This window comes from Varanus komodoensis, unplaced genomic scaffold (assembly GCF_004798865.1).
Source record: "Varanus komodoensis strain SLA01 unplaced genomic scaffold, ASM479886v1 scaffold1, whole genome shotgun sequence".
Classification (NCBI taxonomy): domain Eukaryota; kingdom Metazoa; phylum Chordata; class Lepidosauria; order Squamata; family Varanidae; genus Varanus; species Varanus komodoensis.
The window spans coordinates 65,462,816-65,484,864 of NW_025335268.1; the positions used below are offsets into that span (position 1 = coordinate 65,462,816).

The 22,049-nt window shown below is 37.7% G+C and overlaps 1 protein-coding gene across 3 annotated transcripts in view; it reads left to right on the forward strand.

Annotated features, from left to right (window-relative positions):
• Nucleotides 1-22,049, forward strand: part of EPHA7 (EPH receptor A7) — a 198,407-nt gene that overhangs the window by 141,717 nt on the left and 34,641 nt on the right. The gene's annotated exons all lie outside the window — the stretch shown is intronic.

The following is a 22,049-nucleotide window of genomic DNA, read 5'->3' on the forward strand; positions in this document are numbered from 1 at the left end:
TAATTATTTTAGCCAGCTGAGTTTATCCATATTTTTGTGTTCAACCAATTTACCGCTCTAGAGACATATGTGTTGCAGTTAATATTACAATTTGGTGAATATATTTGTATATGAATTCTGGCAATTCTATGTGAAGTATGTGAATGCCTAGAAACAGACAAAGATAGCTTTAAACATAGATAAATGGATACTTTTTTGCATAAACAAGCAAATTGTTGTTGTTGTTAGTCGCAAAGTCGTGTCTGACCCATCACGACCCCATGGACAACATTCCTCCAGGCCTTCCTGTCCTCCACCATCCCCTGGAGTCCACTTAAGCTCACGCTGACTGCTTCAGTGACTCCATCTAGCCACCTCATTCTCTGCCGTCCCCTTCTTCTTTTGCCATCTATTGTTCCCAGCATCAGGCTCTTCTCCAGGGAGTCCTTCCTTCTCATTAGGTGGCCAAAGTATTTGAGTTGCATCTTCAGCATCTGGCCTTCTAAAGAGCAGTCAGGGTTGATCTCCTCTAGGACTGACTGGTTTGATTGCCTTGTGGTCCAAGGGACTCGCAGGAGTCTCCTCCAGCACCACAAGTCAAAGGCCTCAATCCTTCAAATATGTGTTAGTTTAACACTTCTCTTGCTTTTTGTGACTCCAAAGCATGCCATGTTCATCGTGGTTACTTTTTGTTAGAAAATTAATTTAGAACAAAATGGATAAAAAGCATTCCAATGTTATCAGATTGGCAAACCAACAATGTCTAAAACAAAATGAGCCAATATATACTGGATGGAGCACACTTCATTATCACAACTGCACAGGATGTCTGGATTAAATAATATTTTGGTACTGCCGTGGTTTTGTCAGACACGACCTGAGCTATTGAAAGCCTGAACACAAAACAAGGTTAACACTGAACATTTTTAAAAGAAAACTAGACTGGCTGAATCCAAACATAAAGGCATGTCTTAAAGAAATAGATAAAAGGTTTGCTGGGTGGGGTTGCGGGAAGCATAGTACTTTAGAGTTTTGAGCTATTAAAGAAAATAGGGAAACAGACAGAGGAGAATAAAGACTTCAAGATTTTGAACAATTCCTATTGAAGAAACAAAATGAAGTTCAACAAATTGAGAGAATACCAAAAAGTAAAGAAGCAGGCAAAATGCAGATGGTTAAAATACTGTGTGCAAAATCATACCGCAAGTCAAGTACTTCTAAAGATCTATTTAGAACAGTGGAAAAGTTAAGCAGGTGATCACATCTGTCTCATTTAAATCTGTTGGACTCAAAAGTGCTTAACTTTAATTGGATCATGTGATCTAGCCCAGGCATGAGGCGGATTGGCAACTTTTGGTAGATCTTTCAGAGATTTACAGTAGATCAGCAAGGACTTCTGACTCCCTAGTGCTTAGCAGCAGAAGCAGCAGCAGCAAAAAGGTGTGGCTTTCTCTATAAATTAGACTAATTCTGCTAAGAGTAGATTTGTGTGCGAAAGACTTCAGGGCACTTCTGGTGCTATGTGCTTAGAGGTACTCTGTTGCTTAGAACTGAATAGGTTTCATTCTCTTTCCCACCTTCCAATTAATCACCAAAACATTATTTTGTACCTTGTGGACGGCAGAGTTCTAGTTAGATAAATAAACCAACCAACAAACAGTAAGCTAGTGAGCCTGAATTTGCTGATCTCTAATTTAATTTCTCCTATTTCAATCTAGTTCTTCCTTTCATAGGATTAAGAAGCTTGTACTACATGTTATGCAATATCCCCAAGAAGCTATCATTCTGAAATATGTTATTTATTACCTTTTGGTTTCTTGAATGCATTAACAACATATCAAAATACACTTAGCACAATGATAATAAGCATATATATTGACAGGATGTGAATATTTAGTAACTCAAATAAGCACTCAAGAGTTTATTAAAACATAAGAAGTATCTATTTTTAGATATTTCTTATGTGTCCAAGATTCAGATATGGCACTAGTGAACCTTTCTAATGGTGTGATCCCTTACCTTCTCAAAGGTATTCCTAGGAAGTTTTATCTTCTGGTTTTTAGAATTCAGGATACATGTTTTTTTATCATGGGACTGCAAAGCTGCAGGGCAGCATGTTATGGCATCTGCTATTGGCCACAGGTCACTGGGAACCTGCTTCCATTTCCTTCTAGGAAGGACATCCAGATACAAGCAAATACCCCATCCATCAACTAGAGAAGGAATAGGTGCAAGGAACTTGCTTCTGTCCTCCTGACAGAAATAGCACTTACAAGAACTTTGTAGATAAGGATAAAACTGTGCTTAAAAAGGTAGCTACGGGCACTTCCACTAATTCAAAAGTAAGTGTAGGGAACTGATATGAACAGTACAGGGGGAGGCTAGGATTGTTTTAACCATTTGTTCCCTACTGCAGTCTCAGTCAAGAGCTCTTGTATCACATCTGCAGTTGACAATGCTAAACAAAATACCCAACGCCCCCAACAATCCTTTCAATTGATATTGTTTGATTATAAAATTGTAGGCACAGAAAACCCAATCCAAACAGGGTCTGCAGCAGGCCAAAGGGTTAAAGTCCCCCAATACCACATTTTAGGATCTTTGTCAACATCAGGAACCTGCATTTACATTTGAGTAATATAGAAAGGCATAGCCACTAGATAAGAACTTAAGATAAGCTTTAGATAAATCCTTTAAAAAGCATTGGATTTGCTTTTTCTTCTTCTCTCTCAATATCTTTTTATTTTGTGCTGTGTCATTTAGAGTAAAATTGAAGACAGGATCTATTGTATTTTTGATCTTGGTAAGCCACTATGTGGGTGGTTTTGTTTTTTGGTTTTGTTTTAACTGAAAAGCAGCTTAACATGTTTTAGACAATATGTTAGCACTGTAACATTATTATCTGTTCATCCCAATCCAGTTCCTTATTTTCAGGCCCAATTCAAAGTGCAAGTATTATAAAGTCCTAACCAGTTTGAATCTAGGGTGTTTGACCATTTTACATCACAATGAACTGCTCTTACATTGCACTTGCCATCCTAGTTTCACAACTGCCCTTGTTTCACATCCTGTTAGCATAGCTGGTTTATTGGCCAGGATATGGAAAGGGGGCTTTTCACTTACAGAATTTTTCACAGGGTAGAAGTCTGTCTGTCTTAGTGCTGGAACATTAGTCTTCACCATTAAGGAGTTAGACTGAGACTAATGCAGTTAAGTAATGGGACACATGACACAGTTGAGAAAATGAACCACTGGTCTTAGAGGAATCACAGGAATGGCAAACAGGCAGTAAGAACCAGACAGGTCATTCAGTATATCTTGTTTTCATTTGAAAGGAAGAGAAATCCTGAGCAGATTCTTCATCCAGCTTTCACAGAAAGACTCCCACTACATTACAACTGGATTTAGATCAGACATTTTTCAGTAATGACGTTCAAAAGATTGATTATTTACCCCGAAACATTCCTTCAGTGTGTTGTAGCCCTATTTTCTAGGGCTCTGAAAAGAGTAAAGGAGATTTAGTGGTTGGATTAGAAAGAGTGGGGCGACTTTAATCGAAAATAGAATTGCTGCCATGGCATGGATAACTAGTGAGACTTTGGCAGTGATGAGTTCCTTCCTTCTTAAGAAATTGTAACCCTTTTGAGCTTCCTTTCACTTTCATGATTAATGGACTCATTAGAAGAGTGGTTTGTTCTATTTGTTATATCTAAGATTTACAGGGTTGTGGAGCAAAAGTGTCATTAAATAGATTATTTTCCATTCCAGCTTTTAAAACTGCATTACTAGATTTTTTTTTAAAAAGAAGAATTTGAAATAGTGTTTGCATTTACTTTATTGATATTTGCCTCTTGCTGTAGCTTATATCTCTTTGAGGATAAGCTTTAAAATTTAACTGTCTCATAACTAAGCTGTTAAATACTTTATCTGATTAGATATTCATTGTAAGGGAAAACAGCTAAACAACGCCTGATAATCCTTAATGTAATAACTATTTTAAAAATGTTATTAGTGAAGTAGGATAGCTTGAGGAAAAAAGTTCACAAGTGAAACAAAAAGATAATTGTATACTGAAGTAAAATATCTAATGTGTAAAGCTGGCTTGGTTGTTCAGTTATTAATTTTTATCTACCATGCCATTCATATACTGTGTTTTACTTTAGCTTCACTTTATGTTGTTTCATGAGCAAAACAATGAATCCTAAGGACCTTAGAATTCAGATTTCTCTGGGAAGAGACAACAGAGAGTTAATACTATCAAAGACTAAAGATGAGCATGAGTAGTTACACCTGCTCCAACTTGGTTACAGACTGAAGATAAGGATTAAGGAATTAAAGCAAAGGTTTAATGATAAACCTACGATGTTTACTAGTATTAGCACTTCTGTCCAACGAAACAAATATCATAAGTTCTCTATTGTTGCTAGCAGTTTAGCCATTAAATAGAAGTAGTGCTTTAAAAAAATTCTCTTGGTGCTCATTATGTAATTTCTTAAATAACTAAATTATAAAGAAGGATCAATGTAATAGTTATAAAAATATGTCTGTAAAGAGATTGTCTGCACTGCATTGATAATGGATGTACATCATACATTAACATTTGATGTAGCCATTGTGATAGTCATATTTTATGCCATAATGTGTGAAAAGCTTTGAGAATCCCCTAGGCATTGAGTTGTGCTCACAGAAGGGCATTCTGAAATGGAGAGATAGGAACTCATCAACCCAATAAAGACATATGAACAGAACTAACTGTAAACTCTCTGGAAGTAGATTTTGTAGGTCTCTTTCCCCACAGACAAATACACATCGGTATCTTCCGAAAGACTATTTAATCATTGCTAATACTGAACTGAAATGGCTCACTGAATACCATGGCTAGCTTTCTTCGTAGGCTGTGAAATTAGAAGTCATTTCTCCAGTGTTTGGGGAGATGGTGTGCAGTGAAATTGTGATTGTAGCATGAACAGCTTCCTCGGGTGTTTTCAAGCTTTATTGTGCTGCTACTGCCTGCAGCGGTAGCAAAGTAGTTCAGATTTTAGCAGTCATGGTTTTCTTTGCCTCAAAATGGTGCTGATACAAAAGGACTCCAATGTAGCATTGTTCTGCCATTGGGGCAGGGAGATACTTGGTGGTCACTACCAAACATTCGCACTCCCTGAATACTGCAGAACAACACTACATCCAGGTTATCTGGGGGTTAATTCATAGGCAAAGCATTACTCTGACCTTTTTAGGCACACTCAGAATATAGGTGGATAAGAAACACCACAAAGATTTTACATGTTTCAGGTGAAAGCAAAATGATCTTATGCTTAGAAGGGTAGTATTTGCTTTTGATGAAGCAACACGGTGGTGTTTGTTTGTTTGTTTGTTCGTACCAGAAGAAGGCTAAACCACTCCCTGCTGATCACTTCATAGAATCTGGCCATACCTCAGAATGTCTCTAGATGATGAAGTCATGCCAGATGGATTCCTGGACAGATTTTCATCATTACTTGCAGCCAGCTGCTGAGCACAGCTCAGCTGCTATTGGAGTAACTTTAAAAAAAGGAACAGTAGAAAAAGAGAAATAGGGAAAAGAACAGCTACCCTTGTCTTTTCAATGAAAATCTACCCTCTACAAAAGTTTGTAGACTATTGATTCCCACCTTCCCCATCATGTGGCTGCCAGTATCTCTCCTCCCTTCACAACAGAGAGGGGTTGCTTCTCAGCTGTAAAATAAATGATTTTTACACACACACGCGCGCGTGCACACACACACACTACTGTTTAGGGCAAGTCCCTTCTTTCTGCCCCATTGCCACACTCAACCCATCCCAGTTTTCGGAACTTAAGTTCATTTCCCTGCTACAAAGTTTGCCCAAATGATACAGTCTCTCTATCACTATGCCATGCTTAGCCACTGCAGGTGTCATGCTTTAAAATGTGTCCAGAATAAATGTGGACTGAACTTAAGATGTAGGTCCAGCTCTGTTTAGCAGTGAATTTATCTGTCAATAAGCAGGAACAGAGGATAATTTCTGATTGCTTTCCATTCATAAGATGTCACTGTGATAATATAAAAACCAAAAGGAAATATTTTGAGTTAATTATCTCTTTTTCCAGGTGAGTCTCGGTTTCTTGATACTTAGTAAAGACATAAGCTATGTCTGCCTCAACCTCCAGCATTTATGCAAGCCACCTCTGAATTTAGTTGTATATACTGTTGAAAGCTGATAGTATAACTCTTTTGTGATCCAGCAGGATTTAGAAATAGCCAAAGTACTACATTGTTTCCTGGCTTTTGCAATGTTAAAGGCTAGTATTTTGGAAATTTGAAAGAAAAAAAACTTGATAGTGTTACCTAATCATTTGAGACAAAAGAAGGAAATTGCTATTTAAATTTCGTTTCCTTTTTGGAGTATGAAACTAATTAAAAACAGAATGGGTGGTTAAACACATGGATAAACATGACATGATTGAGAGGAGTCAATATGGGTTTTGTAAAGTGACATTCATACAGGAAATAAATATTTAATAAATGATCAACAGTATTTCAGCCAATCTCTGGCACAGTGTCTTCAGTTTAGTTAATCTCTGGACCTCTATTTAATTACATTTGTGTAAAAATATGTCAAAGTATATTGCCCAAAGTCATATGTGTGATAAATATTTGAGGTCGTCTTTAAATCAGATTATAATTTCAGATTTTATAAAAAAAAGTCTCTGAGCATACTGCCAATGGCTCTTATGTGTGATACGTATTTTGTACAAATCATGCTTTCTCATATATGCTGGTGTGTTATTTTTTGTGATGACTTATAGTGCATAATGAAATCCATACATACTTTACATATCAAAACCTTCACCATTAATTGAGTACTATAGCGCTGAAGTCACACAGTCTATTGAATTCCGTTCAGACATTTAAAAAGCACTGTGGGAAATATACACTTTACAACTTCTTTGCTGATCTCTCAAAATCCAAGTGTATTGGCAATGGACTCACCCATGCCCTAAATCTATAGGTAGTAGAAATGGACTGAATCAAAAAGAATGCAGTAAATAGAATGTGAACACCTCCATGGTGTGGCTCAAACCTAGGAGCATGGGAGTGATGGATATTAGTTAAGGACTAATACTGTAGGGCTTGCATATTATCAGAGTTTAAATTGTTTTCAGTAAATGGTCAGTTGAATGCATACTGGTATGTTATTTGTTCCAATTGATGGTATGTACATCCTCATGGTATATCTGATAGGTTCCACACATGTATAGTTTCAGGGGAATGTTGAATGCTTTTCAATATTAAGCTACTTTATGGAGCAAAAAGGTTATGGGCATTGTGTTCCGATAAATGCTTTCATGACAACTGTTGCAGTCATCATCCTTTAGAACAGTTTGATGACCTCTTGCACTGCCCTCTAGTTTTACAGAGATCTAGAGAAATTTGCCCCTAGTAGCAGGTTGCTCTTGAGCCTCAGGGCATGAGTGTGTATGTTGTGTGTGAATACATGCAGTTCACATACCTGGTCAATCAGTGAATGGTAGAAATGGCTGCCTCTGACAACACTTGCTCTGCTTTGCTGGATCAGATCAATGATTATGCCAGCACATGCACTCTCACAAACCTAAACTTGGTTGGACCTGTCAAAGCTAATATCATTGTTCATCCAGCATAGTGCCTAAGGGGAATGCTGGCAGTTGCTCTAGCCAGAACTCCAGTCCTGAAACTGCCTATGCAGGGCTTTTTTGTTTCTAGTCTCCTGCAAAGTTGTACCAAGTGAAAAACTTGGATCCAGTGCTACTTCCTTTTATGCTTGCCCATCTCCATTCTTCAACATCCCCAAATGCAACATAATCATTTCTTTAATGGTATGGCTCTTCCATATTTTATTGATAGTTAAGAATATGAACTATTAACTTTAAAATATTTCAGTCCCTGCAATGTTAAATGCAAGGTAAGCCAAGGAGGTTTATACTGGTTGTCTTTTATGTCTTCCATACTTGGAAATTCTGGGCAAACTGAAAGCTGTAGATAAAATTACTTGCAAAATTACATAATTTCCTGATAAAAATTTAATATAATTCTGAAAAATGGTTGAGTAGGAGTATTACTGATATGTGCTTTGTGATTGGTTGCAATAATTACATTTTTAATGATGTGGAAATGCTTCAGAGGTCATGCATTAGTGCAAAGTGAAACTACATATTGAAATAGTATTTTGTATATCAGATTCTATATTCTGTTCTGCCACTGCATCTCCACAAAATTCAATGAAGTTATCTGATGTGACTCAGAAAATCAGAATCATCGCTTTTCTTTTAGGAAACTAATAATAAAGCAATTTTTAATGTGTCGAGTTGACACTTGCTTTAATAATGCATATAAATGCAGTTTTGATATAGAGTACTGGCACAATAAATTAAAACTTCAGGTAGATGTTTTGAAGCTATCATATCTCTGTTAGACTACATTGCTGCAACCAGTAGGATGCATGAATAATTTCCAAGGACACCAAGTTGCTTTGATCATAGAATAATAAAGTTGGAAGGGGCCAGTCCAGTGAACAGTCAGATGTATTTTAGGCTGTAATCACAAACATGTTTATATCTAAATAAGTTTTCCTGGACTTCGTATGACTTGGAGGCAGCTAGCTAGTCTGACTGAAATTAACAGGATTGCTGCCCTTCCTGAAGATCCTTCACCTTGCTTTTAACATGATCTAGAAGAGCCCCCCATCTTTGTGTTGGATTTCGCTGTCATAATAGCACAACAGTTTCTGGAATCAAACAGAAGCTAGCTTCAACTCAGAGTCAAACTAAATGTTCCTTGAATCACACATAGGGAGTTAAGCTAAATGTAATTGTCTGTCATACTGTCCTGTAAGGCCCCAATTCAGAACAGATCCATGGAGCTTCCAGAGAGGAGAGTTTGTACTACCACCCTCAACTTTTTATTCATTCTTAAATTACAAACAACCTGAAGAGTTGGTTTGGCCTTTAAACCATAAGAATGTTTCTGTTGCCTTGATGGGCCAAGTTGGAGGTCCATATAGTCCAGCATGATGTCGAAGTATAAGTTTGGTCCAACCAAATAAGGAAGAAGCAATTGCAAGCTGTAAGCAGGACCTTTGCTTAACAATATGAGACATCTTCTCATTGGTACTGAAGTAGGGAAAGTAAGCAAAAGTAGAACAAAAACTAGTGCACAGAGAACTACACAGGAAAAAAATGAGCGATAATGCAAAAAGTCCTTTTTCTTCATGTTTATTTTGAAGCTAGTCATTTTTGCTCCATATTCTGAGTTTTAACTAATGGCTATTGCTTATTCCAGCCCATGAACAAAAGGGTGGCCAAGAGGCTTTTCACAAGAGAAACAGGGTAGGGTGGTGATTTCTTGCATTTCCTGCATTTTTTCATTGTGGTCTCTATTCATCACTCACAAGGGCTTTGCCGCGTAGTGCAAGGCCTGCACCAGAGAGAAACTTCCACAGCGGAACGTCATGAAGTGGGTGGGAGCTCCCACTTCCAGGTCCCAGGATAAAGGGGAGGGTCCTGCCCACATCCTCAGTTTTCTTTCCAACACACTATTTGCTGCATCGTCTGATCAGATCAGCTTCTGCATCAGGTTTTTTTTTCTGCTTACCTTTTCTCCCCACCACAACCAGAGGTCACACACATGACAGATACCTCAAACTCAGGATGGGGCAGTCACTGTGGAGGTATCTGCACCCAGGGCCTCTGCCCAAGGTCATATTGACCTCTTGGAGATGCTGGACATTCACAAAGCCCTGGTCTCCTTTCAGGACTCTTTGAGGGGTCTTCATGTCCAGATCGCCACAGGCAATACAACAGCCATGTATTACCTGACTAAGTAGGGCAGCACTCAGCACTCCAAACCCATGTTCACCATCTGGGAATGGTGCCTGGAGAGAGAGATCTCAATCACAGCCAACATGGCTGACCACCAAAACACCCTTGCAGATGTCCTGAGTTGCATCATCCTGATGCCCCACAAATAGGAGCTTGACAACATGGTCCTCCACAACCTTTTCACCAGGTGGGGCACACCGGTTTACTATTATTTGATATTATGATTCTAACAAGTATTTTATTTCTGATCAGTATTTACTGTCCTGGTGGAGGAAGCCCTACAGTATCAGACTGATGCTCTTGGAGGAGGTATAGGGAACATACATGTTAGCATCCAGGAGGATGGAACACCCTCCATCAGTGATCTTGTTGGCACAGTCAACAGCTTATGATGGTTCGTCAGTGAATGAGCAAGCATACTGGTTCCTGCCAGCTCATCCAACACCGCTTGCCATTAACAAACCATGAATGCCATCTTCCTGGGATTCCTAATGTGCAAAATCAGAATGTCCAGAGGTTTTAGGTTTTAAACAGCTCAAAGGCAACCCATGATTTGTCATTTGGTTTCACTGTGTGTATCCATCAATACAAGAGTGAAACAACAATTGACCATGATACTAAATTGCTGGTAGTTTAATGCCCCCTTGATTGAAGCTATAAAGGTATTTTGCATACTACTTATTCACACATATAAAGAATAGTGACCGGACAAATTTTGCTATTACCGAAACCAACGTGAGTATTTCTATAATTAACTTTTCATTTTTAAAAGTAATTGGCTTACTGTTTGGCACATAAAGTGAGTTTCAAGCTTTTTTTTTGTCTCATATTAAGGAGGAAGGATCAGACAAACCAAGTGGTGTAAATTAGTTTATGCAGAACTATCATAGTCCCTTCAGAAGTTCCACATGAAGGTATTGCTGGCTATCAGCAGTATTGCAGGGCAATAAAAATGTGAGCCAGAAGCATAGTGAGCCCATAGGCCTTGATCTTTACAAAGAAGTTAGATGAAAAACACTTAAATAATTTCACTGATTTGTATGCCATTTCTCAGCAAGGTTCAGGCATCTGCTTATTTGACCAGGGAGACTTATGGCAAATGTTGTGTCTGCAAAGCCTTGATTACATTTCAGTTATTTGGAAACAATTTCCAAGTTTTCATACTAAATGATATTGTAGTTTCGGCCAAAAATTATATCCTTGAACATAGCAATTTCAGCAACTCTCTTGCACAGCACTAGTTGTCAGGGTTTTTGTGACACCTGGATTGACTATTTATGCAATTTGCCCCTAATATTTAACTGTTCATTTGTCCTGCTGCTGATATGTTTTTCCCGCCACTCAGCCATAGTTTATTTCAGGCCTGGCCAATAATTAATTAATTAATTAATTAATTAAGCCTTCCTTTCTTGGAAGAGTAAAATTTATTAAAGTATCCCTTGGGCATCTTTCTGTAATAAATCTAATCACTGCCCCGTGTGGCCTGCAAAACCTTGTGCTTTTATTCACTAAGCATCATCTTTTAGTGCATCAAATACCAGTCCTTTTTGTAGACAAGTTCAAGACTGGATGGTCAACAGCACAGTAAATGTGGCGTGTATTACAATTTTTTTCCATGACTAACATCCTTGAAGTTGACATCATCTTGTGACTGAGTGGATAAGAGAAACAAATTCAATTACAAAAAGCCATCTCTGTCATTACACCTGTCCGCTTCCACAGGAAATGATTTGTAAATTGTGCTTTATCTTTCCATCTCATAAATCTTGTGGTCATAATTGACACTTGCCATGGAAGATGGATGGTGAAAGCAAAAGGATAGAACATAAATGAGTAAGCTCTCCAGGGTAAAGTGTCTCTGCTTGGAGGCAGGTGGGTATTTAGAAACTTCAGTTCTTACAGGATAAAATTTGAATCCTGAGAGATCTCATTTGAGGAGATCTAAATTGGACACATGCCCATGTGTACAACAATATTGCCTCTTAAGTTAGTTTTACCATTCTTCACACATTTCAAAGTATTTGGTTTGTGCCTGACATGTCAAAATTAATTTATGATTCTGATGCAGGAGCTCTGGATGCCATCAGAGTTTATGTTGTCACTTCTGCTGCTATTTAGGATCAGCTCATTGCTAAAGCCCATGTTGATTATCTTGGAGAAAACAGAACACAGAAATAACAATAACACCTGTATCAAGTGTCAAGCAAATAAAAACAAGCGAGAAGTTTCTAAAAAAAAAAAAAGGAACTTTCTGTAACTGAACACATGACAGCTATTTCATTCACATGAAGATACTTTTGCTTCTTCCTTTCATTTTGTAGTATTTTCTCCCAAACTTTGTAAATGGCACAAAATCAGTTCCTACTTCTCACTTCCAGGCTATTAAAAACAAGCTGGATATCAACCCAACAGAAAGAACATACAGTGGAGTAAATTAGCATATATTTTAAACAATCAATATTGAATAAAATCTTTACGTGCACATTTTAATATGTTTTATGCTAAAACGATTCAATTAACTAAATTAAATGGAAAAGTAAGAGTGCCTTTTTGTTTTCAGATTCTACAAGCTTCAGTTCTAACCTTTTATTTCTCCCCACTTGATTTAGAAATGTATTCAAGCAACTATTGTCACCAATCCTCCCCTAGGAAAAGTATGTAATTTAAGAGCTTTTCAAGTACAAAGACAATGAAAGAAAATAGTCAAGTATTCCTGGATTAAGTTCTCTTTTTGCCACTTAGTGTTTCAGTCCCCAAGTAGCTCACTGTGAGCTGGTTGGCCCTCTAGCCAGATCTTATATGCATTCAAAGTAGTGTTAGGTTTATGAGCCAGAAAATAAAGTTTGCATAAAAAGAAATTAAAATTCTCTCCCTCCCTCCCTCCCTCCCCCCCTCCCTCTCTCTCTCTCTCTCTCTCTCTCTCTCTCTCTCTCTCTCAGAAATTAGTGGTACACCTACCTACTCATTTGGGTTTGTTTCTGGAATATTGTAGATCAGGATTATACAAAAAGTGCATTTCCAGATGTTTGAGACCCCAACTTCCAGCATTCCTAACTATTAGACATGCTGGCAAAAGACTTCTGGGTGTTCATTTCCAAAACTTGTGGAGATCTAAGTTCTGTCTGCTCATGTTGTAGCTCATAAACATCTTCACCACTGATCTAAACCAATAAATGCATGACTGCTTAATAATCTGTTATAGGATTCTTTGAATGTGGTGATTTAAACAAAATGCATTTTAGTAAAACAGAGAGAACTGAGCATTCTTTGCCCAGCTGTACACAAATGATTCACTTTCCGAACTTCTACAATTTCTTTTTTCATTTTTATGGGTCACTGAAACAGATTCTAGACCTTAAGCTACACATTCAAAACGAATGTTCAAAATCCAGTTGCAATGTAGTAAACGTGGGATATTTAGAGCTCCCAGGGTTTTCTTTTCACTTTGAAGAGGCGGATCTTTGCCCTATATCCATATTGGTTGAGAATCATACCTTGTTTATATCTGCAGTAAGACTAGCACTGTTTTAATAGCCATTCCCTCAGGAAAGCCTTAAGAACTAAAAGATCATTCCCATCACCTCACCACACTACAGTTCAAAGAATTCATGGGGGAACTGTGAGTTAACATGGAAATAAAATATATAGGTCATACTGCTTTTTTCCTTCTCTACTGGGGTAAGCCAAGCTTCATTGCCTATCAGTGAATCGGCCAGTGTGTTTTACTTCCATCTTTTTGTAGTTTTAAAATGCTACATAATATATGCTCATCCAAGGATTCAACCATCATGTCTTTTTTATTTTTAAGTCAGTTCATAAACATCACAAAATTGCAAAGTATTGATATTGGTGTTCAGCATAAAGAAATGTGAAAGAAAATGGCTAAGGAACTCACTTTTGCTCTTTTACTGACTCTTTTAATAAAGGTTGTATTAAGCTTCTTTAACACCAGAAAGACCTCTGAACCCTTGCTGATATTTAGGAAATTCCCACTTCTCTTACTTTCAATTTTCTAGCTTCTATTGTTTTGTTTTGTCCAGGATTCAGGTTAAATGAAATTGGAAAGTATTTCATTTCTCTGCACTTCATAAATTTCATGTTGCACTGAGAAAAATTTTGAGACCCGCAGTTCCATTATTCACCTCGCACTTCTTATTTTGCTTTTTTCCCCAGTGAGTATATCAGTTAAAAGCTAGATTGGCTAATCTGAAATGAAAAGCTCACAACATTTCAGAGAAAACGAAGTTCAAATTCTACAACTCCAGTTTTTTGGCCATTCTTTTTTTATTACTCTTCATAGCTGATATGAATTGCTTGATTATTACCAACCTATGGAGGATACAGTGTTTTCTTTAGCGCCACATAGTATTGTGTTTATTTTGATCCTTCATTGATCTGAAAATTTATGACAAATTTGAAAACCATAAAAAAGTGAAGGGTTCTTTTTTTAGGTCTGGCAGAATCATATTTATATATAGCTAAAATTCTATGATAGCACTGTGGTAGGAGAAGCTGCATACATCAAAAGACTCATGCTCAAAATATAGTACCATTTATCTCAAAACTAGATGATTCCCATTTCTGACAATGAAAGAATGCATGCAAGTATGGTGCTCAAATTTATAAGAAGCTTATAGAAAACAAAAGATAAAGTCAAGAAAAACTTGTAGACCACAGCCAGAAATCATACCTAACCCCTCTCTTTCTGTTCGTGTGTGTGGGCAGAAAGAGTACATAAGCCTTCCTGAACTCACTCTGTGAAAGCTGGTTTTGAAGGAGATGTGGGAAAGGAATTCTCTGCCCACTGAAGGAAAGAATCCCCTTCTGGTTTCTTAGTTTCTATAGAACATTGAAAGGACTTTGTGGAATTTCTGTGGTTCTAGCCCTGTAACCTGCTGCTAGGATTTTATTCAGAACTACATTGAGTAGATGGCTCCTGCCAGGTTACCCACCCAAAGTTCAGTCTGATTCATTTATTTATTTAAAACATTTCTATGCCGCCCCATCGCAACAAAGCCTCGGGGCGGCTCACAGCACATAAATACAGAAGAATAAAATAAATAAATACTAAAATTATACTGAGTTTAATTAGTTAAGTTTGAAAAATGGAAAGGATGTCGAGAAGTTGTTTTCCTCCCAATCCACTTTTTGCAAGTAGAGCTCACTTTAGATATCAGGGCTTGGAAAAACAAAAATTAAGTTCCTTGGAAGGTAAACTGCAGGTAAAATGATGGTGTACAACTGCATTCACATAAGAATTTAGCAGTCATAAGCAGATACCTTGTGCTAGTTTCGTATTTAAATGCAATGAACCATAGAACTTGGGGCCTTCACACTTATGTAGTTGATGTAACATTAGCAAAAGTGACCTCTGACAAGACAATGGGATCTAGCACTACAGGTTCCCCCATATATTTCCAATGAGATTAACATCATGAGTTTGTGTGGGCCCCAGTCCATCATATGCCTATCAAACCCTCACCCTGTAAAACATAGTTGAGGTTCAGTCATGTCGGTTTTTCTTGTTTGAAAATAAAATAAAATTTGATGGGACATCTGTGATGTAAGAGATAATAGTAAAATAAAAAGAGTCTTGTGGGGAAGGTTAAAAGTTGAGAATCATATCCTATTAATTTTCCCACTGAAAGAAATAGGTTATATGAGATTAATGGGAAGAGAGGAAAACCTCCCTTTCTTTGTTGTGGCCTCTGTGCATCACACATATGGGTGTGTGCCTGTAGCCAGGAAAGATTCAAAGCTTTAACGTTTTTTGGCGGGAACTCCATGCCCCCTCCCCAGCATAGTATTCTTGAGACCACCATTCGCTGTGCCTCGAGCCTTTTATTCTCATAGATATCCTTGCTGTTTTTGATAAATCTTCTATTGTTGCTCTTTCTTGTTAAGATCTCTCTCTCTCCCTCCAAGTTTGAACTACCATATTCCTTCCCTAGTTTAACAGTTGTCTTATCCTTTCCCCACCATTCCCCTTAAAAAAACCAAAAATCTGAACCCTTCTATTGTGATTCTTCCATTTCTCTCCTCGCTTCACTATCTCCTTTTCTTCTTCAATGGCTCAGCGATCAGCCTTTCGTAAGTGCTCCCAGTGCGGGGCCAAGATATCCCCCACTGATCCACACGACCTGTGCCTTCTTTGCTTGGGGGAAGGCCACAGTCCATGGCACTTGTTCACAATTAGCTTTACACTGTTGTATAACTTTCCTGGTTGGACACATAGCTATGGGGAGAAGGGGAGAAGTGCTTAAGCAAAGAACCATTGTGTGAGTAGCAATATTAGCAATATTTTTCCCTTTCCCTCCACCTCAAAAATGCATGGTACTTTTTCCTAAAGTACAACCATGTTTTTTTTTCCAAAGTACAATAGCAGCAGATTTCATTGCCCTGTTTTTTAAATTAACATACTGATAATCTGTGAATGGGGTAACCACTGACACGGGAGACTTAATGGTGCTCATAGTTTGTACTGCACGGAGTTTTTCATTGGATAAAGCAGGCTGCTAGTCAGACGAGACTGGTTTCTTCCATTCCACAGACTTTACCATCAATGAAATTAGATATATCCTATTAATGAAGAACACTTAGTGTAATCATGTAGAAGCTGGCACCAGCTATATGCTGATTGCACAGAATTTTTCTATCTGTGCCAAGGCCTTGTCGCAGGGTCAGATTTTAACCATGAAAGATGTGGAAAAAAACCAACTGAAGATCAATCCTGACATCAGTAAAAATTTTGCAACTGCCATGGTCATGACAAAGAGGATGTTGGGATTCTTCTCACATATATGGTCTTCCCAATTCTGCAGGCTTATATAAATGAATTAAATAAATAAGAGAAATATGGAATGCGCTCCCCAGAGAGGTCCACCTGGCGCCGTTGTTATTTGTTTTTTGGTGCCAGGCTAAGACCTTTTTATTTAAAACTTATTTTAAGTGTTAATTTGTTGTGTAGGATTTAAAAATTTTTAGGCCGAGATGCACCAGGTTTTAATATTCTTATTGTATAACTTTGTTTTTGTATAACTTTGTCTAACTATGTTTTTGTTGTAAGCCGCCCTGAGGCTTTGTTGCGATGGGGTGGCATAAAAATGTTTTAAATAAATAGATAAATAAATAAATAAAATTTCTGGATGTGGAATTCCAAGCTGTTGCCAACTCAGCCAAGGGAAAAAGTTGAGCCTCTTTTTCATAGAGTCATAGAGTAGTAGAGGTGGAAGGCCATCAGTCCCAACCCCTTGTTCAGTGCAGGACTGCAAGTTAAACTGTCTCCTTCAGATGGCTGTCCAGTGCATCCTGAATGCCTCTGCGTGTGCTTTTGTCCTTGTACATGGTTTGGAAGCATTAGCTACTGCAGAAGCTTTTCAACAGGATCATTCTTAAAGAGGCTTGGTCAGCAGTGTTTCCACTGGTTACATAGTGGCACAATTTGCAGTGCTGATTCTGATGTATAAAGTCCTAAATGGTCTGAGCTGGTAGAAGGAATATAATGTGGGATAGCACTGCTTCTTACCTTCAAGAAGAACCTTTTTACATGTGCCACCTTTTCTGCAGGACCAGGAAAAAACTGCATCTGGTGAAGCTTTATTTTCTTCCCAACAATTAAAGTTTGGAGTACTGTCCTCACCTGAATTAGGCTGCATTTGTATCTCCACTTGTCTGGAAATAAACCATGTTGCATTGATTCTGGGTAGAGTTGTATATGATTGTACATTTTGTTCCACTAATATGTAGAAATCAATAGAGGACATACTGCCCTTTTAATGATAATGCTTCTGGACATGTACAAATAGCAAAAACAGACAGAGATTTTTTTGTGTGTGTGTGTCCTCTCATCACCTTAGGCATCCCTGTAGGAATTTCTGAGGGGATGCTCAGGGTTCAACGGAATAAATAGTAGAACTTTTGTTAGTAACATCTTAAAGTGCTGAAATGTTATCTGTATAGCTGGATATATTTTACAAAACTTTTTATATTATTAACATACAAACAGAACATCACATAAATTACATAAAATCACGATGACAAATAAAAACTACATACCACTAAGAGTCACCAAGCAAATTAATCCTACATTTTCCAACATATGTGATGCTGCAACTAAGTTCCCAAAATTGTACACCAACATTGCAAAAGCTCTTAATTTATCATTGTCCAAATAAAATTGCTCTGTCATTATAAATAACAAATGGCATCCTGATTTATTCAGATTTTTGTTCTTTTGAATAGATGAAAAAATTCTGTTAATTTTACCACTGAAATGATGAATAAGTTATTAAGATGAAGAGCTCTTCAACTAAAATAAAAAATCTAAACAAAATAAAATAAGGCTAGGGAACTCACAAAAGACAGTGTTATTGAAACATAGCACTCTTTCTGCAACCTAAGTATAATTTGTCATCACTATTCTGACCTGGGGTAAAAGGCTTTAACTTCATTTGCATTGAATAGATGGCATAATTCATCATAAACATCACTTTCCCATTTAAGCAGCCATTTTTCCAAGGAAGGAAGGCCGGCCGGCCTTTTGCTAGAATTGTCTTTCACAGAGACTGATCCTATTTAAGGCTGCAGCCTTCACCATACTTACCTGGAAATGTGCTTCTTTGAACCAGTGCTGATGATTTCCAAATGAATTTGGAACTGTAGCACCCCTGACATTGCAAGTGCACTCTTTCAAGCTGAGATAATTAAAAGGGAGGACCAAAGCTCAGAGGCATAACACAACCTTTGCATGCAGAAGGGCTCAGGTTCTGTCTCAAAATAAAAAAATATTTCTGATAAAAATGACAGGGAAAAATCTTTCCCCATAGTCTTGCAAACCCTCTGCCAGTCAGTGTATACCCTTGGGCTTGGCATAATTCCTTGTCCCATTTCTTTCAGATATATGCGCTTACAGATGGCAATGCCTAAACTCCAGTAATATAAAAGTAAGGCAAACTGGATGCAGGAATGATCGTTTGTTTTCCAGTTTGGGAGAGGGGCTAAGTATAGCTGTTTATTTTGTTAAGAATTGAATGCTGGTTCTTGTGAAACAGCCTGTCAAATATCTATTTAAAGCATTCTAATCCATAGAGGAAGAAAGGATAACGTTTTCTTATGTTGTTTGGCAATTGCATCCAAGGACAGTATTTTCCTCATCTTTGCCAGATGTATTAAACTATTCCATTTGCTGAGCAGAGAAACCAGCCAAGGGGGAGTTTCCTTTATGATTCTGGGCCATATTACAGCAGTACTTTAAAAAAAAGAGGATGATAAAGAAAAGTTGGGGCGAATTATATAAATGCATGCCCTGCTTCTGAAAATACTTTTGCTGTCTATTTCATTAAAAACAAAATATAAAAACATTGATTAGTGTTTCCTTCAGTGCAAGTGACTCCTTAAAAGTGTTTCACTTAAAGAAAAACCTATTGGTTTCATAAAGATCTGTAAAAGAATTACAGGCTTATGAATCATACAATGGCTCATAGCAATAGGTATGGTTTTCATAAATCTATATACTCAGACCTCATTGAAAGTTATCAGAACATAAAAGCTCCAGATCTTCCCTTTCATTTTTGTGCATTTTCATTGGCAAAGTAGAGATGATACCGTCTGGTAATGGTTGTTAGTACAAAACAAGTAGTTAACACATGCTATTCCTAAAATACGGAGCCATGTGGCTAATGGGACAAGGTAGAAATCAAATAAATAAATGATTTTTTAAAAAAATTCCTTTGGTGAAAGAATTGGCAAATGGTGTCAATACTGTGCAATTGTAAAGAAAAAGAAAGTACATTTGGCAAGCCACCTTATATTTCCACTGCTGTGAAAACCAAAGCATTTTCTACTTTTTCATAAAAACCTAACACTATTTCTGTTGTCTTCTTACAGGGTCTCTGCAGAGCCAATTCATCATTATAAATGCATTTAAAACAGAGCCTTTTATTCTGTCTAAAGTACTATTCATAAAATGCAATAAAATCACAAGATATTGCTTTAGAAATATTTTGTTAAAGGTGCAAAACATTTTCAGCTAAAAGAACCCAAACCCTTACAAATCGGGAAAATTTTGAAGCAAAAGAAAAACAAAAAAATGTATTTCAAGTAACAAGTGTCTGGACACTGATAGACTCAAGGTGACATTTCAAGAGTATGATTTCCATTAATTACTCTCAGGTCTCAGGCTGGACTATGTACAGTATATCAGATGGTGAGAAGCCACTGTTCAGTGGTGGAAGCTGCCACAGCTGTTCATTGTAGATGTAGGACTTAATGGTCTTACGGAATTCACCGTTTAGACAGCCTTGTGTATTACTTCAGACTTAAAATACACAAAAAACATAACTTGTTAGCTCGCACATAGTACGATCATTCCGTGCTTTTCAACTGTTCCATCACAGCCATACGTTGCAACTGGGAAAACCATAGCCTTGACTATAACATTCATGATGTGTTAGTGTAAAAGAAAGAACTGAATAAATAATCTTACCACATGCAGTTTTGGATTTTAAACTTACTTAAATCAAAGCATTATCACAGGTATGGTAAGGCATTAGAGTTTGTTGCTTTTAGCACCTTTTTTGGTAGAACAAGATAGTAGAAAGTAAAAAATAACAGTCGATCTGTCCCGTTTTAATATGCCCATTCCAGACTAGATAAGGGTGCCAGGTCTATTTGCCATTGCCACGATAACCTGCCAGTCCCAGGGGACTCAGCCTCCCCTTTTGTGGGGAGAGGGCTCTCTGGACTGTGGGACCTTGTGCTAGCTGCCCCAGCTGCCCCTAGCTGCTCTGAATCCAGTTATTTAAAGAGATTATTTTAAAACAATGCATAATTATTTCAAAAGAAATACTAAGCTGCAATGAAGCAGTATAAGGTAACCTCAAGGAAAGAGTCACATGCCTAACACCTAAACTGCAGGCTGGCAGCTCTTCTCTATTAGAGCCTAAGATGACAGGGAACTTTCACAGAAAACAATAAAGTAACAAGCCAGAAGTCTGTGTTTGGAAATAGTTCTCGGTTTTCTTGCTTACAAGTTGCTGGTTTCTTTCCACTTGTCCACTGGTCATAGGAGCCAACTGGCAGCAAGTGAACAGTAAGCCAGGAATTCTCCAGAAATCTGTCTTGGTGTTTTGTGCGAACACAGCTAATGCCCGTGCTTTGAGCACCTTTGCTCCAGTTCATTGTCTCTTGCTTGTGTAAGGGAGGAAAAGCATGGAGTGGTGAGGTCACTTCATTCATTTTGATGCAGAGTAGGTGTTTGCGCTGGCAGCTGCATACATATCATAAATTCAATGCCTGGTCTCTAGGGAATTTGGAAATGTTCCAATTTAGTTCTTACAACAGTGAAAGAAGAAGTCGATATCTGCCTGGGCAGTGTACCACCTTAACTAGCAGGTACAACTCACATGAGAGAATGTGCCTTCATTAAAAAAAAAAAAAAAACCCAAACCCTCCATATGGAAAGGTAACATGTCATGAGAAGTCTTAGGTCAAAGCCTTTGATGTTTAGTTTTCCATACTCAGGGAAGTTCTTCCTTGTGTTTGCTCACTTTATGTTTGTTGTTTAAGGAAGGAGAATTCAATCATGCAAACTCTGCTTCGAGTGCAGATTTGCACTGCATTTGCTGTTTGTGGCAGCTGAGCATTCATCATTTTTGAATAAAAGAAAGTTTTAAATTGTGAGATGCAACCTTTCATTGATTGATGAGTTAGACCACTTGGTTAAAAAACCCTTTTATTGACTAAAAGGCATTCCTGATTAATTAGGAAGCATTTTTAAAGAAAAGGACAATTACTTTTCCTGCACCCTGATTACCCTGCTGCACTTAGGCAGATGGCAGGGACCATCTTAGCACAAGCATTTCTCTTTTTCTCTTACGTAGGCTGACTAAAAATCTAATAGCAGAAGTGAGGTAAGCTTGTTCAACTGAATGGGTTTACGGGGGGGGGGGGGGGGGGTTAGACCTTTGTGCTTCATATCATCACTTCAGTCATACAAGATAAAAACTTGCATAGGGTTATAGTCCATAGGTAAATGTCTGTTTACATGCATTCAAACTTTTTTTATATTTTCGACAACAGTTCAGCAAAGCATGATCACCAAAAGATAATTGCTAGTAAATTAAAACAGATAAAGTAGCTTTTTCACCTATTTTTCAGTGCTGTGTACACTTTGCTTTCTGAGACATGCATTATTGGAAGAACATGATGAGTT